Source organism: Podarcis gaigeae (genome assembly GCF_964106915.1).
Source record: "Podarcis gaigeae genome assembly, chromosome: 9".
In the NCBI taxonomy this organism is placed as follows: Eukaryota; Metazoa; Chordata; class Lepidosauria; order Squamata; family Lacertidae; genus Podarcis; species Podarcis gaigeae.
Genome location: NC_139685.1, coordinates 32,285,170 through 32,302,682, shown reverse-complemented (window position 1 = coordinate 32,302,682; position 17,513 = coordinate 32,285,170).

The window sequence follows — 17,513 nt, the reverse complement described above, 5'->3', positions numbered from 1 at the left end:
GATAGCAGATTGGGGGAAATTGGTCTAGTGGGATTCAAGGGCAGATTAGAAAGTTTGATCAGACCAGCTGGGGAACACAATTCCAAGAGGCGTTCTCAACATTTGTTCTCTAGCTCAACAGAAGGGTCCGTTGCTGGAGCTGCAGAGTTTGTGAGGTGCAGAAGACTACAGTAATCAAGGCACCTTCATCAGACATTGTAGGAGAACGTGGGGAAATATGGACAGACTGAATGTAGGCAGAGTTAGAGATAGAAGGATCAGTTCATTTTGGTTCTCTCAGTTTCTCTTTTTTCTCATCTTAAATTCAGATCTCTACATTTTGCAGCAATTTGCAGCTTTTAGTTTTTTTTAAAAAAAACCATCATAAAAATTCAGCAGTATTTTATATGCAGTTTTAACTGCACATATTTGCAAGCAATTCCCCTCAATATAATGCAATTTTGTATGTTATTTTGACCAATATCTTCATTTTTATGCACACTTTCCCCTTATGTGTGAATTTTCAAAACAGATTGGTTGGAGAGCTGCACTGCAAAAATTCAGTTAAGTGCAATTTTTTTTTAAAAAAAAATAATATTTATTAAAGTTTCCAGAATAAAAAAGGAAAGAAAGAAAAAAGAAAAGGATAGAGTTTACACTTAATTTCATTGACATCTTTCCAGGACTTCCCCCCTCCCCCTCTTGTATTCCATTTCCATTAGATTCATTCCACAAATTCTTACCCCAAATTTTAAAACCTTGTTATAATTATAATTAGCCCATTTATTCAAAATTGATTTATCTTATTTAACCATTTATCTTTATGTTTTTATACTTCCCTGAGATCGACCCCAATTCGCTTCCATGAATTCCCCTATTTTTCTCACACAACAAGAGAAAATGAAAAAAAAGAAAATAAAAAATATATAGTTTTACAGCCTTTGGATTCCAAATCTCTCCCCCCCCTTCCCGGTTTTGATCCCCAAAATCCATCCTTCTGTCTACTGCCAGACTGGAGATCCCACGTCCGTGTCTAACCCTCTCTCGAGTCCGCTTTGCCGTCTTTTTGGTAGCTTTTAATTTCAGAAAGTCCATTCTCGGAGGAACTCTCAGAAAAGATCATTCTTCTTCCATCCAGACCTCTGTATTTAAGAGTATAACTCAAATTCTGTTTCTTGATCCTTTTAAAGTCTGGATGTCCCAAATGTTCCAACTTCGAGTTTAGTCCAGCTCTTATTCCTCAGGTTTCTTTTCCCTGTTCTGCTGCAAAAACCTTCTAATTCAGAAACTTCTGGTTCCTCTACAGAGGCTTTATTTGTTCAGGAACATAAACTTACGTCAAGTCCCTTCCTTTCTTCAATAGATAAATCCATTTTCTCCTTTAGTGTGGAAACCTCTGTAGACAAAATAATGCTTCGTTTCGTTTTTGCAGCTTTCCCAAGAGATAACAAATCCTGCTCAATTTCATAGTAATTTTCCACTTGCTGCCACTGTTGCAATGTCCCAGAACTCCCTCTAGAGGGAATATGGTAACTTAATTTCTTTCCAGATCAGACCCAGAAGACAAATAACTTGTTGCCTTTGTTTTCAATAGTTTATGTCCAAATTGTAACGAATTTAGCCAGCAAAGCCATCGTAACAAAGTTCTCTTTTATTTTCCTGCTTTGACAGCTACTTTGACAGCTGTCAAAATTTCTGTGTCTCTTCACCAGTCTCTCATAACGGATCACTCCCGGTTCCCGGGGGGTTACATTTTAGTTCTCACCAATCAATCTTCTCCTCCAGCACAATTACTTGTAATTTCCCTTCGTGAAATTAACTTTTTCCGAATAAATAAGTTCATCTCTCGATCTTAATTGTTAAATCATTGCGTTAAGACCTCTACAACAGGGGGGGCGGACTTCCTTTTTGCACCTCCCCCTCTCGCTCCAAATTCATAAATCAGATTTTCCTTTTAAGTCCGGTAAATTTACTCACGGGTTATTCTTTTAAGTCCAGATTTTCAATAGAAGAAAGTCAGTGCTCTCCGCCGGATGGCATGCGGCTTCGCTAGGCAGGGGAAGCAGTGGACTCATAGCACCACACCCCCCGTCACCCGCTCCGCAGCCTTTAAAAAGGCTCCTTTGCGGGTTGGCGGGCGCAAACGGTGCCCGCCGAGTCACCAAGTCCATGGGCATCACCGCCCATGGTTTTTGAGGGTCCCCGCGTTGCTGGCGCGGCGGGACCCAACCCCTACCCAGCAGGCTCCCTCCGGAGCTCGGAGGGAGTCCGCCATTCGGCGATGGCGCCGACCCAGAAGTTCAGTTAAGTGCGAATTTTGAAGGATAGCTGTGTTTTGGTTGCAAATAGTTTTGGGAAGTACAAATTTGATACTTTTAAACTGAAGGCTTTAAATGCATACCAAATTGAATTTCTTCTCCACCCCTAGGCAGAGTAGCAGATAGGGACTAGTTTTGGAATTCCAAGCTACAATTCTGGCCACTGCTTCTCAAGTGTATGGATTACATTTCTAGTTTGTGTTCAGAATCAAGATGCCAATTGTCTTCTTAATCCAAATAAGAAATTCTGGCTTTAACATGTGGGTTGCTTTCTTCCCTCTTTGTATTTCTTTTACCTTCTTTCTGGATTCAGTATTGCAAGAAGGATGAGAAGAGCACTAATGGTGGCAGATCATCAGTGCTGCCAGATCACTGATTTGACAAGCAGAATGAATCCAATGAATTTTCTCTCTGTCCTGCCCCACTAAACTGGGAAAGAGTGTTGTCAGAAGTAATAACTGGTGGTGTGGGGAAAGTCGAGCACAAGAGGCACTGCTGATGTTGACTGATGCCATTCCATGGAGGTAAATTCCACTATAATTAGTGGGGATTAAAATTAGTCACCCTACATTTGTTTATATTCTGTGTTCAGATTATCTGACACATTATATGACAACAAAACACAGGTTTTCAACCAGGCATGCACACAGCAGAAAACTGCTGCCAACAACCATATCTCTATGGTTGTTGTGTTTCCAAATAAGCCTGTCCATTTTTGCTGGGATCCTTTTCACTTTTTCATTTCTATATTTGGTCTTACAAAGAATCCCAGCTGAACACCCAAAGTGCAGTATTCAAAGTATTCCTTACTGTGAAAAAGCAGAGTGTCTGAAACTTTCTTCTGACTGCTGGTTATAATGAGAACAGGTCCAGAAGAATCCTCTATACCAGCTGGAGCTGGGAGACTAGAAACCCTTAGTGTGTGAAGGGTTTGTGGAGGTAACCTACATTTCAAATGAAATCTTACTCTCTTTCAGAAATGACCATAAGGCCACTTTTCTCAGTGAATTTGTTGAGACTTGGCATTTAACTTCCATGTTCTGTTCACATCTTGACACTTCAAGAAGATCCCCCCCCCCCAGTTCAGGAGTATTTATTTATTTATTTATTTATTTATTTATTTATTTATTACACTCTTCCTCTCCATGAAGTCCTCTGTTTTCATCCAAAAGGAAATAACAGAAAACCTGGTAATAACAGAATAAACAATGCAAAGAGGGAGCTGCAGCCCAAGATAGGAAAGAGGTGGTAAGGAAACATCTGAATTCAAATCTCCAGGGCCTGATAAGCTGCACCCAAGGGTATTAAAGGAGTTTGTGGATGTAATCTCAGCTCCTCTGTGTGTAATCTTTGAGAATTCTTGGAGAACATGTGAGGTCCCTGCAGACTGGAGATGGAGAAATTTTGACCCCATCTCCAAACAGGGGGGAAATGAAGACCCAGGTAACTACTGACCTCTCAGCTTGAAATTTATATCAGGCTAAAATTGATACCATACTGGGAGGGTTAGCTAATGCTGCTGAAGACGGAGTTGGGATTCAATGAAATGATGAGATAGGGTTGTCATCTTTCAAAAAGTAAAAACCAGGATACCCTGAAACCACTGAAATTGTTGAATTTGTTTTTTTAGACAAAATTGCAAAATCCTCCCCGGACATCATTTCTGCCTTTGAAATCCCAGATGTATGGCAGCCCTCGATAAGATGCTTAGTGTATTTCAGTGGAAACCTTTGCCAGGGATAAAAAGAAAAAGAAAGTGTTGAGTGATGTAAAGTGACATTTCTCAAAGTTCTCTCTTCCAGTATGAGCTATTCAGGGTCCCCTAAAACAGGAAATTTGTAAGGCCACAACCACACCATACATTTAAAGCACTCTTATACCACTTTAACAGTCATCATCCCCGAAGAGTTCAGAGAATTGTAGTTTGTTAAGGGAGCTTTTAATTTTAGCTTTTTGAGGAGTCTCCTAATAATGTTCAGCACCCTAAAAACATTGTTTCATGGCTGATGCCTGGAAGGGTACAAGCAACAATTAAAATTGGTCCATGTCTGAAAGGGGCTTATAAAATAGAATAGATTGAACTGGTGCCTTCATGCTGAAATGTGTGTGTATCTATTTTATGTGCTTGCAGAATAGGGCATTCACATGATTCTAGATTAGCCATGAACCCACTGATGCTCCTGTGCACTCCAACAGCAACTGTTTAGGTAAAGGTAAAGGAACCCCTGACCATTAGGTCCAGTCTTGACCGACTCTGGGGTTGCGGCGCTCATCTCGCTTTATTGGCCGGGTCATGTGGCTTCCGGGTCATGTGGCCGGCATGACTAAGCTGCTTCTGGCGAACCAGAGCAGCTCACGGAAACGCCGTTTACCTTCCCACCAGAGCGGTACCAAATTATCTACTTGCACTTTTATGTGCTTTTGAACTGTTTAGGGCTCCTCAAATTGTATGAACTAGACCACAGTCAAAGATCATAGAATCTTAGAATCAGTGGAGGCACACTAAAGTAGATTACCATCAGAGTACATTTGCCAACAATATAGGGATCCAATTGGATCCTCTTCCCTTTCATTCACTTCCTCTCCTTCAGCAATGCTTCTAAAAGTGAAGACCAAACTTTTATTGACAAAAGTCTGCTTGTGGGAGCAATATCAGCAACACTGACAAGGTAGAAAATGCTCAGGAATTTATCAACTTTGAGAAACTTGAGGACCTTAGAGCATCTTCTCTATGGGCAACACCATATTGGGCAACTAATTTTAAGATCATTTGGGAACTGCAAAGTGGTAAAAGAGAGCTGGAAATTAACCTAGGACAAAACTCGCAATAAAATAACATAAATGAAAGAAAAGACAGACAGACAGACACATGAACTTTGGATGAAAACAGCCCACAACTTTACTTAACTCTCCAAGATTGCAACTGCAGTTAAATTATGAACAGAGTCGAAGGCAGATGCTTCATTCCTAATCTGATTCCCAAAGGAAGTGATCTGTCTGTAACACTGCATTTGTTTTCTGGAAATCCTTCTTCAATCCCAAGTAGGGATGGAAGGGTCTGCCAGTTTTGGTTCTCTGTTTCTTTTTGTTTAGTCTTAAATTCAATTCTCCACATTTCTTCAGAAAATTGCAGCTTTTACCAATGAACTTTAGCAAAGCAATCTACCAAAGGCCACTTCTTATATCTATTTCATTCTCTGCCTTAAAATGTCCTGTTGCTCTTCTCCACATGTTACTAAGAAAAAATGGAACCAGCCAATGAGAACACTTTGAGAATATTTTATAAGTCTATTTCAGCACAATGAGGAATTTTTATGCGAATTATGGTTGTACAGTTGGGTTAATGTTTAAGTGGGCTGTAACACCAGGTAGCAGTTAATTAAGTGAATTGATTTTCCTCTGTAGAAATATGTGTTATCTTTAATACTGAGTTATATAAAAGAGAGAGTTAAATTTAGGTAATCTGAAAAAAATGTAATTATCAATTACTATGTACTACTGGGTATTGTGAAATGATTAGTTTTTAATGGCATTGCTCCTTTTCAAATGATTATTTGGATATTATTTAGTCATCGTTCTAGTATTGAATTGCAAATTATCATCTCCCACAATGATGGCTTATAATTAAGAAAAAAAGAGTCGCATATTCGTATCATCCTTTGTACATTTTGACAATGCACAATTAAAAGAAGCAAAAAAGATTTTTTTTTTCTTTTGGGAGCAATAAACCAAATGAAAGAAACCGTCCAACCAAATATTTTCCTTTTGGTATCCCCTGTTAATATTTTTACGAGCCTCTAAAGCTTATCTAAGAGATTTTTAATGCAGCAGGGTATGTTATTAGACTTGTATTTTTGTGCACAATATCATACATTTCAGTCTTTATCACAGTGGGAACAATAAAATAACAGACTGCAATGCATTAGCATCATAAAGAAAATGTAATAAATGGCTTTATAACTGTAGTAAAAGTTGCATGAGCACCAGCAGCTGTAACAGAGATGTTGCTACAGCAGCATTTTATGACCTAATAGCACTCAGTGGGCTGATAATATTATGTGTGTGTGTAATGCCAGCAGCTTCCAAGGCCTAGATTTCAATTCAGATAAATAATTGAAAGCACTTTTAGACTTTTCCATAAAATGTTTAATAAGAGATCAAATCCTATCTCCCTGTAGTGGAAAATTAAATAGTTTTTACAGGGATAGTTTATGATGAAAGTCTAACTATTATCTGTGGGGAAGGGGTGTTTTTTAAACATAGTTGTTAGAAGTAAAAGATGGCTGTAGAAGCTCTCATTTTTCTTACGCCTCGTATTGGCTGTAGAGAATGAAATCCTCGCTTTGCCCTGGGATTCCTGTTTATGAGGCACTGAGAGGTGGATGCAGAGCTAGGAGATATGGGAAAGTATTCTTGAGGTGGTACATGATGGAGCTGGAGTTCAATAGGGCATTGATGGTGAACAACTAATCTTCCGCAAGGCCACTTTGCACATGGAAACAAACGTCCGCGTGCAGGTCTTGAGGGTCATTTTTTGTGCAAGTAAAAGGCTGCTACGTAGAGGGACAGACATCCTCACAAGTAGGCAGGCAGGCACTATGCACACAAGTCTTTGAAATGGGTTCAGGATCATAATCCCACAATGCAAAAGTGAATTTACCTAGGCTTCTGCCACCTCCTTTTTTTTCCTTTTGCACAATAACTCCCCAAACCCCATTTTCTCCCTAGGAATAGATTTAATTTTATGTACAATAGATGAGATTACGCTCCATTTAAAATACAGACAATAAACATTTTTAAATATGTTATTTTCATGACTACTCTTCTGCTCAGAGTCGGTTTTGTAAAAGAAAACAAAAATGAATGGGCAGCATTCACTACATCATTAAGTGCTTCTCTTCTGTATTTATACATTCCCGTGCTATTATGAGCCTGCAGTGAATCAATGAACCTACTGTATTATCAACCAAACAGCATTTTCCCCCCTGTTCAGCTATCATCAAATCGAGTGGCTGATTGTTTGGTAGGGTGCCTTTTTTCTTGGGATTCTGCCTCCCTCCTGCATTTATGCCTTAATATGTCAGCTTTCAGGTGGAATGAGGACATAATTATGCTACATTGTTTCATATACAGGAGATGGGGTCAGCAATGGACACAGTATGGGATATAGATGTAGGAGACTGTGATTCTAATCAGTGCTTAACCATGAAACTCACAGCTTGTCACTTTCAGAATTGGGGTGACTGTAATTGAGATTGGAATTTTAAAAATACCTTTTTGTTGCCATCTGTTCTGTCACTTTGACCTTTTCCTGTGCTTCTCTCCCCCCCCCCTGCCCATTCAACTTCTAATATAGCTGGAACAGCATCCTGCTCCCTTGTTAAATGTCTCTTCAAAATTCTCTACCTGCATTAGCATAGTTCTGAGTTGCCTACTGCAACTTAATCCTCTGCTCTTCCATCCAGTTATCATTTGCTGTCTCTTTCACCCCCTGACCATTTTCTGTCAAGATACTAATGTGAGTGGGCAGTGGCCATATAGTTTGTGTGTTCTGCACAATATTTAATTGATTATCTCCTCGGTATGCTTTTTTTTGGGGGGGGGGGTAATCTTTATGTTCGCTGCTTAGCAATTTCCATGTTTAAGCAGTATATAAATAGCTGGAATAAATAAATAAAAGCACTGGACCCATAACAAAACTTTCTCATTCTGTGGCAGCTTGTTCATCTGTGTCATCTTGCCAAACAGTAAAGTGGGTTTTTTGTTGCCACACATTTAGTGCAGATGTGTGGTTATGTGGCTGTCGGATATTCACTCAAAGTTGTCATATCAATGTGACTAAAAGTTTTTATCACCACACCTGAAACATTTCCTCATGGCAGTTGGATTTCCCTTTATTCTCTCAACTCTCATGTGACTATAGAATGGAGGCTCTTCAGTGCTGGATGTTCTGTTGGGAATACAGGACTGGTAAAGGAACTCTTCAGGAGGACTTATGCTTGCCAATCGGAAGGTTGGCGGTTCGAATCCCTGCAACGGAGTGAGCTCCCATTGCTCTGTCCCAGCTCCTGCCAATCTAGGAATTCAAAAGCACACTAGTACAAGTAGATAAATAGGTACCACTGTGGCAGGAAGGTAAATGGTGTTTCTGTGCGCTCTGGCTTCTGTCATGGTGTCCCATGGCATCAGAAGCAGTTTAATCATGCTGGGCACATGACTCCGAAAGCTGTCTGTGGACAAACACTGGCTCCAGTTTGCAAGCGAGATGAGTGCCGCAACCCCATAGTTGCCTTTGACTGGACTTAACCATCCAGGGGTCCTTTACCTTTTTATAAAGCGGCTGCTGATGGTATTATACATTAGAGCCAAAAAACAGAAGCTGATTACAAGGAAGCAGTCAGAGCACAAATGAGAACATGAACACTGGCCCTTAATCAACTTGGATAGTTTGAGAGGATGAATAAATTATAGTGGTTTGGTGCAATTGCTACTATTAGGGCTGGAACAAGCAGTAGTTGCACAGGAACCTCACCCAAAGGACCACCCCACCAGCAGTGATTTCCTCTTGGACTGGAAGCATTTACTACATGGAGCCTGGGCATCATGTTGTGAATCTCCATTAGCATTGGGCAAGGTTCCTGTCATGATTTGGAATGAGTTGCCCAAACACACACTGAAATTTTGGCACAGCTTGTACTAAAGCTGATCACCAGACTGGAGGCTCTCCATTCCAAACCCTGTAGTGGGCCCCAATTCTCTTCCCTAAAATTGACCTTCCAGCAGCTATGATTGGCTGAGGCTGTGAAGAGGAGAGATGATTCCTGGCTCTAATGGACCACCAAGATGGGACTCCTTGTGCAAAGGTAATCGGGAACTGCAGTTTTCTAGAGCATACACAAGAGCCCAAATAAACAAACAAACAAAAAGTGGCAGATAACAAGTAGAAAACTGTCTCCAATTAACTGTGTGGGAAGATCCAATTTATCCAGACTGCCATCTTTCAACCGCTTGCTCTGGAAATAGCATTTTAAAATCCACATCTGAGCTTTTGCGTCTGAAATGGCTTTGTTTTTCTTTTGTAATTTCCTTCCAGGCAGATCTTAGTAAATCCTCAAAGGGATTTAACAAACACATTAAAATATCATCTACTTTGTCTTTAAACCTGCTAGATTAATTGAGAACTAAGAGTACTGAAGCAGAAAATAAGACTGGACTTGAGTAATGGATGGTGCCTTGTTAATGATACTGATGACTATTGGAGCACGAGGGAGATGGTTTCCTCCAGACAGGATGATTGGCAAGCGCATGGGACTTCACAGGTGGCATGAGCAGTGACTGATAGTGTTGTGTTGGTCAACAGATGAGCACGAAATGAAAATCTGTGAAGCAAGAAAATATTTTGATTTTAAAGCTAGGATGTTTAAAGTTAATAATGAAAAGCCATACACAGAGGCTTAAGGCCTGGCATGAGGTGTGTGTCTTTGGCAAGGGGCCAATTTGAAACATCATGCTGGGTGTGCAAGAAGAAGGAAAAGCTACCTGTGCTCCAGTCCACCTGGCAAGCTTTACACTTAAGCCAAGCCTTTAGCTGTTACACGCACAATGTTGGTGTACCAGCCTAGTTGCCCACTTTGAGCACTGATCCATGCCATCATCATGCCGTTTGCACAGGCAAATCACCAGGCATTTTCCATGCAATAATTTTGGTTGTGCGCTGTGTGTTTTATATACAGTTCCATACACAATGCCCGTCACTTGTGAGCCCCTTGGGGACACAATTGCTGCAAGTTTCACTGAGCCCATAGAACAAAGTTTGGGAAAAGGTAACAGAAGAGGTGATAGGGAGGGAGGGAGGGAGAAGGAAGGAAGGGAGGAAGGGAGGAAGGGAGGGAGGAAGGAAGGAAGGAAGGAAGGAAGGAAGGAAGGAAGGAAGGAAGGAAAGGCTAGCTGGTTGACAGGAGTAGTGGCAAAACCCCACTATGAGGCAATAAGAAATTCCAGATTTGGAATGGTGTGTGCTCACCTCACATTGGGGTTAAGCATTCTGAACTGCATTTTGAGTTCTTATTTTGAAACCCCCCCCCCACTTCAAACTTCAACCGCATAACTACACAGAGCTCATTTGTATGTAACAATATGCAGAGGGGAAGTTGTGTTAGTCTGTTTTGCAGAAAAGGCAAGTCTTGTGGCATCTTGTGGCACAAATCTTTCAGAGGAGGACTTCCCAAACTGTGATTCCTGGAGCACCCGTGGTTCATGAGCTATGTTCAGGTGTCCCACAGCAGATCTGTAAAAATAATGCAATTAAAAATCAAATGGCGTTGGGCCTTCCAAATTTCTTTTTTATATATATAATATTTATTGGTTTATATAAGTGTAACAAACATCACAAATAGACAAAAAAGTACAAACACTAACAAATACTACAACAAAAAACTAGAAAATAAAGAGAAAAAGAAAAGAAAAAAGTTTGCATCAAAACAGTAAAATGGGATTATCCTAATGTCATGACTTCCACCCCCCCAGGTTCTTTAAAATTCTTTTTTAACCACATATCATTTCTACTCCAAATTTCTATTTTAACCTCAAGTTTCCTGTACCATCTCTAAAATTACTAGTGTTTTTAAAATCCTGCCAGTGTATTAAGATGTTTACAATACTTTTGTAAAAATATCATAAACATTTCCCATTATTTTTTTAATTTCTCGTCGTCTTGGTTTCTGAGTTTTCCAGTTCGTTTCGCCATTTCAGCATGGGGCCTTCCCAATTTCAATCAGTGTGGCTCTCTGCATGGACATAAACTCTTTAATCTGTGATTCAGGAATATTTCTTTCCTGTTTTTCTTCTTTTTCAACCCCCCCCCCCTCCATCTTTCCACCAAAATCTCATTAAAACTGAAACAACAACACCTGCAACTGGTTGAACCTAATTTACATTTCCTCTTAATAAATGCATTGTTTGGTTTCAACATTCTCCTAATTAAGATACAGGCCGGGCTCCGTGAAAAGGGGTGGAAGGCTACGGATGCGGAGCAATGAGCTGCCGATCGCTGATGCGTGACCTGAAGCTGGAGGCCCTGGTGTGGGACAGGAGGAAGGCGGTTTTATGGAGCAGCCTAAGAGACTCCAGGGAAGCATGATGTGCTGGAAAACATTAGGAAACGACTGTAGGCTGAAAATTACTTGAGAAAGACAGATGGATGGGCTGACTGATAAAAGAATGAGGAATCTGTAAAATGGCCGGCATGAGAGAATTGGTTAGATGGAGCCCGTCAGAATAGAAGCCAAAAGTTGATGTCCATTGGAGCAGAAGCAACAGCTAGGAATCACCAGTGTATGATAGCAGGTGAGCTTTCCAGAAGCTTGATTAGTAGAGCACAACAATTGCTCTGCCTGAGTGGCTCAGCTAAAGCAAACTTGGAAAACCTAAATATCATTCAAGTTAGTCAAGAGGCTAGAATATACATCCTGCATCTGGGCCAGAAATGACAGCCTGGGAATGGGAACTGGTGGTCCATTTCCATAAGTGAGCTCAGTGTGCTGAGCCGAGGTAATGTTCATGATTCAAATGACAAAACCTCTTTCCCAGGTGTATAGGAGTCACAGGGAACTGTTGTAGGTGTCGGTAAAGGAAGCCACATCCTATAAAATAGCTTGGAGGGTGAGGACCCTTCAAGGAATTAGATAGTATTGAACACAGTGATTACCTTTCTCTGCCACTCAGCGCAGAGATAGCTGGCCACATGTTTACCCTTTTCAGGAAAGGAATGCAATATGGGATGCTGTGGTTAAAACTACGGGTACTTACTATTGTTGTTTAGTCATTTAGTCGTGTCCGACTCTTCGTGACCCCATGGACTAGAGCATGCCAGGCACGCTTGTCTTCCACTGCTGTACTTACTATAGTATTTATTGTGTGTGTGTGTATATACACACTTTCACAACTGACATAACAATAGGGAGCTGCCTTTTACTGAGTCTGAACATTGGTTCAGTTTCTACACAAACTGGCAGCAGCTGTCCATAATTTCAGGATGATGGTCCTTTCATCACTAATTGTCAGGGAACTGCCATCAGAGCTAGAGGCGGAGGGAAGGCTCCAGAGGGATGCCGGAGAGGGTCCCAGTAGGGAGAGAGGCAGCCCATCTGCTGGGGAAGGAAAGCAGCGTAACACCAGTGGAGAAGGGGGGCAGATGGGGGAATCGGAGAGGAGGCTCCAGGACTCTTCACTGGAGACCAGCGGGGAGAGCACGGGTACTCCGCTGCCCACACCCTCCCTGCACAGAAGACTTCCGCACAGGGAGAGTAGGAGGAGACTTGGCGTCAAAGAACTTCTTTGCTGGAAGAAGTTCACTGACGGATTCTGCCAGCGACTGAGACAGCCACGAAGTGAAAGGCTGTCCAGACAGAAAGGGTTCAACCAGGTAACCTAGCCAGGAGTGGCGGCAACTTACGCACGAGCAACCCCTAGAACCATTACACTAATGAAAGCAGCAAGGCTACACAATAGATCATAGGTCTAGGGATGCAAAGTGACCAATCACAGGGGAACAACACCAAGATAGGGTAGCGTAATTTGGAAATATAAACGTCATAAGGCATTCTTAAGGCTTGGGCTTAAATAGATCAAGTATCACTGAGAAAGTTTATATAGTTTTATACCATTTTTAATATATCAGAAAATATTACAAAGCAGTTTACAAAGGAAACTGAACAACAAATTAAATAGTACAGTATAGAAAGCAATAAAGCAATCAAAACATAAAAATCCACAAAATAGGATTCTGTTTGCACATTGCACTATTACTTCCATACCCTCTTACCTCAGTCAACCTACACCTGTACATATTTGCCCATACTGACACATACGCAGACACTCATAAACACACTGTCCTTCTCAATAATTGCCTATCCCAAGAACCCCCAGGGCACATATAGAAAAGGACTGTACTATAGTTCCAACAACACCAATAGAAATTTCACACCATTCACCCAAATGTTCATTCACATTTGCATAGGGTTATTGTTTACAGCTGAGGAAACAGACACTCAGGTTAGGTCTAACCCACCAATTCCTAGTACCCAACAAAAGGTAACTTTATCCAGGTACTGTTTCTGGAGAATGTTGTAGCTCATTTGTGTCATTGCTCTTGCAGTGTCAACAATGGATGTTCACTGGAACATAAGACGTTGACTTCCCCCATTGGTTCATCTACCTTAGTATTATCTATGCTGCCCGGCAGCAACTCTGTAGGGTTTCAGACAGAAGTTGTCCCAGTCATATATAGAGATTCCTGTGATTGTTTGGGGCACTTTTTTCATGCAAAACGTGGATTCTACCACTGGGCTACAGTCAAAGTCGATGATGTTCTGGTCTTGTGCATGTTGCTCAAACAATATACATAGTTATTGCAGTGCTGGGAGCAAGGATCTGTGCCACAAGACATGAGAGACGCCAGCATGGTGACCCTCTACAAGAACAGGTGACTGCCTTGACGGTAACAACTACCATAGACTCCCCCTGCTGAGTACTGTGGGGAAAGCCTTCACCCATGTAGTTCTCAACATATTATAGTCACTCACTGTAAGCTATTCTGAATCACAAATAATGATTAAAGTGACTGGCTAATTAAACAACTGCAAAGGCTTATTGATATAGAAAGAGAGACAGCTGAAAGTCAAGAGCAATGATGCCTGCCAAATCTCTGTTGATAGTATGAGAGGAGAAATTTGAATGCCCACCTTCTAGTTGAGGCCAGTTGGGCCTCTGGAACACAGTGTTCTTCTGAAGAACATAGTTTTGATATTTGGAGATTGTGTCTTCTCCTGTCCCTAGTCCCTGCCCAGTGGGATATTGGAGAGTCCATGGGCTTGTCTTCCCTAAGGCCTCAAATTCCTCTCAGAGGTGCTGACAGCATGCTTGTGTGGAAGGCTTGGAAAATGGAAGGCAAATGTAACACACTGTGAATATATTGTGCTTTAAAACCTGATTTCCATAAGCTCAGCCAATGAATTTGAAGAGTTGCCTAATGACTTTTAACATGTGGTGACAACACTGCCATGACACTTAGCCACCCCAGCTGGCTGGCAAGACTCAGCTGGCAAAGAGGACCTTGTTGTGCTTGCTGTATAAAATTCTAGCAACTGTTTCCTGAAACTGGAATATCACCCAAGGCCAGACACAAATTTACATGGCCCATTTGCCACCACCGAAGTACAATTCATTAGCTAGCAGTGGCCTGGCACGCAGAGAGGATGCAAAGAGATCTAACTGTGTGAACATAAGAAACCGAGAGCTTTCCTGTGTTTCTAAGCCCTTGGAAAGTACATTGGTACCTTGGGTTACAAACACCTTGGGTTACAAACACTTCGGGTTACAGACTCCGCTAACCCAGAAGTAGTACCTTGGGTTAAGAACTTTACCTCAGGATGAGAACAGAAATCATGCAGCAGCAGCACGGCGGTGGTGGGAGGCCCCATTAGCTAAAGTGGTACCTCAGGTTAAGAATGGTTTTAGGCTAAGAACGGACCTCCAGAATGAATTAAGTTCGTAACCAGAGGTACCACTGTATTACCTTGTTTCAACTCTGCCACTAAAAGGCTGATACAGGAGTATAGATGATGCACAGCATATCTCTTTAAGAGTCTTGTTATGTTTTAGAGGGAAGCTCTTTGGGAGGTTTCTGTAGGAGGGTGGAGATTCAGCCAGAGGCAGACTAAGGTGGGGGTTGTGTGCATAGCAGCTACCAACAGAAATTTCCAGCGCAAAGATCTCTGAGACTTGCAGTTTGTTTGGGCTTTCAGGTCTTTACCTCAGACCTGGAAACCTTAGAACCTACATTCCCAGGTATCTTTGCCCTGGGAAATTAAAGTTAGCAAAGCTTTCAGGACTAATAGAGGCCAGAAGAATGATACTCTGCTGCTGCTGGAAGGGATGTTTTGGGTCCAGGTCAAACTTATTGATATGCCAAGCTGGAATTCTAAGAGTCCTCAGCTCAGATCATTAAAAGTTTGTTATTTCTGCTGACTCTTTTGTCTGTGTTATTTTAGAAATGAGCTAATGCTTATGGGCCCTGGCGAGGGCAAAGATGGATTTCAAAAGCCGCAGTCGTAATAGGAGTCGAACACAAAGCATCTTACAAGTCAGAACTATAATGATCTGTAAACTAAGGAGCAATATTAAATCAAGTTGAAATAAAAAGATTTCACTTAGCCAAGGAGCCATCACTCACCATGGAAGCTGAGTGACCCAGTAACTAAGTGAATCAATCAAGACAAAGGCTGTCAAGGTCAATGAGTTGCCATACTCGTGGAAGTGTTAACAGATGTATTAGAAGCCTGGAGACAAGATGAGCCAAAGGTACTGGCCTTTGCTGAGACAAATCCTAATATGAATCATTTGGAGAGAGAGAGAAAAGGCTGTCAAGTTCTTCTGGGGGACAATAAAAGTAATCAGTGAAATGTGATAGTGTGGGAGTGGGATGAAGGGGGTGATATGTTATGAACAGGGGACTCAGCTAGACTGGTAAAGAAAAAGAGATTTATTTGCGTTGTATGTGCGATACAACATTGTGCCACCAGATGGAGATGTGGAGTTCCTTTTTTCTCTACCTGTTTTTCCCTGTTTAAATTTACAACACTTTAAACTGAAACGCTTCTTTGATGTGTCTAGATCAGGAAGAGTTTCATAACACATATGCTACTGTACTGACATTTAATCTACTTAGTATTCAATGATATAGACACAAACTACTCATTAATACAGTTTGCTCATTTTGTGTGTGTGCGTGCGCGCGCGCACACACACACACCAAACACTAATGAAGCTACATCTAGTTGTTTTTTTAACTCAGTCAACTACAGCATTATTTATTTTCAACTATTTCTGGAGCATCAGATATATCCTATTACAACTGATAGGGACTTGGGTGACCTGTGTAATGCATGCAGTTTCATAATCTATTGAAAGTTGTCATGCAGTTAGCAGGCAGAGTATAAATACCCCTAAATCAACTGATAAATAAATAAGTCAAGAATCCAGTTACTTGCGCAAAGAGGGAAAGAAAATAGAGAATAGAAATGAACAAATTGATCAATTGTGGTTACTGTAGCCCAATGTTATGTTCAGTTCTCCACATTTCTGCATCAGCTTGCAATCCCCTTTCCCAGGAAACTCTGGTGATAATTCAGCATTTTAGTGTGCGTATCTCCTAATACACACATTTTTGTATGCCTTATTTGAAAACCTGCACCACAGAATTAAAAAATGTGTGCATTCTGAAGGATAGCAATGTACTGTGTCAGGTTATGTAGATTCACTGAATTTTTCTCCCATCCTTAGGAGGGGGTTATGGGGCTGAACGTTCACCATTACCCATGGCATATGTCTTCCTACAAACCCTCTCTTGCTTTTCATGTGTTAGTATAGCCATCTGGGTCTCAAGATGGCAATACCCCAAGGACCGTCTCTCCCGATAAGAACCGATTCGAACCCTGCAATCATTGTCTGAGACCCCTCTTCATGTGCCCCCTTCACTAGAGGTCTGGAGGATGGCAACACAAGAATTGGCCTTTTCTGTGGTCACTCCTCACTTGTGGAACACTCTCCCCAGGGAGGCTGGCCTGACGCTTTTGTTACATATCCTTAGGTGCCAGGCAAAAAATCCATTTTCTCCCAGGTTGTTGTCTAGTTAAACCATCTATGGCCTTTTAAACAGGATGAGGGTATTGTTTTTGTTTGTTACTATGTTATGCATTTTTGTGTTTTTATATTGTAAACTACCCAGTACCCCCAGATGAAGGGGGGGTGTAGAAATTAATTTATTAAATAAAGAAATAATAAAGAACAACCCTGCAGCCTTTCACTACTTGCTTTATGTCTTTGTGCAGGTTACTCATTAATAGGGCTAGAAACTCCCCACTAATGGAAATCAGTGTTGATCTTATTTTACTGAGTTGAGGGCCAAACAGGAAGTAATCCCAAACACAGAGTAGGATTTAAATGACCAGTACATTACTCTATACTCAAAGGGAACCCATTCCCCTGTCCTCAAAGTTATAGCAACAAAGATAACCTAATGATCAATCAATCAATCAATCAATCAATCAATCAATCCTGTTGAAGGCTCTTATTTAGATCCTTTCTAATCTTTATTTTAGGAAGAAGCTAGTTTCTACTTAGAAATAACAACTGACCAGCTGAGAGGTCCACTAGCAT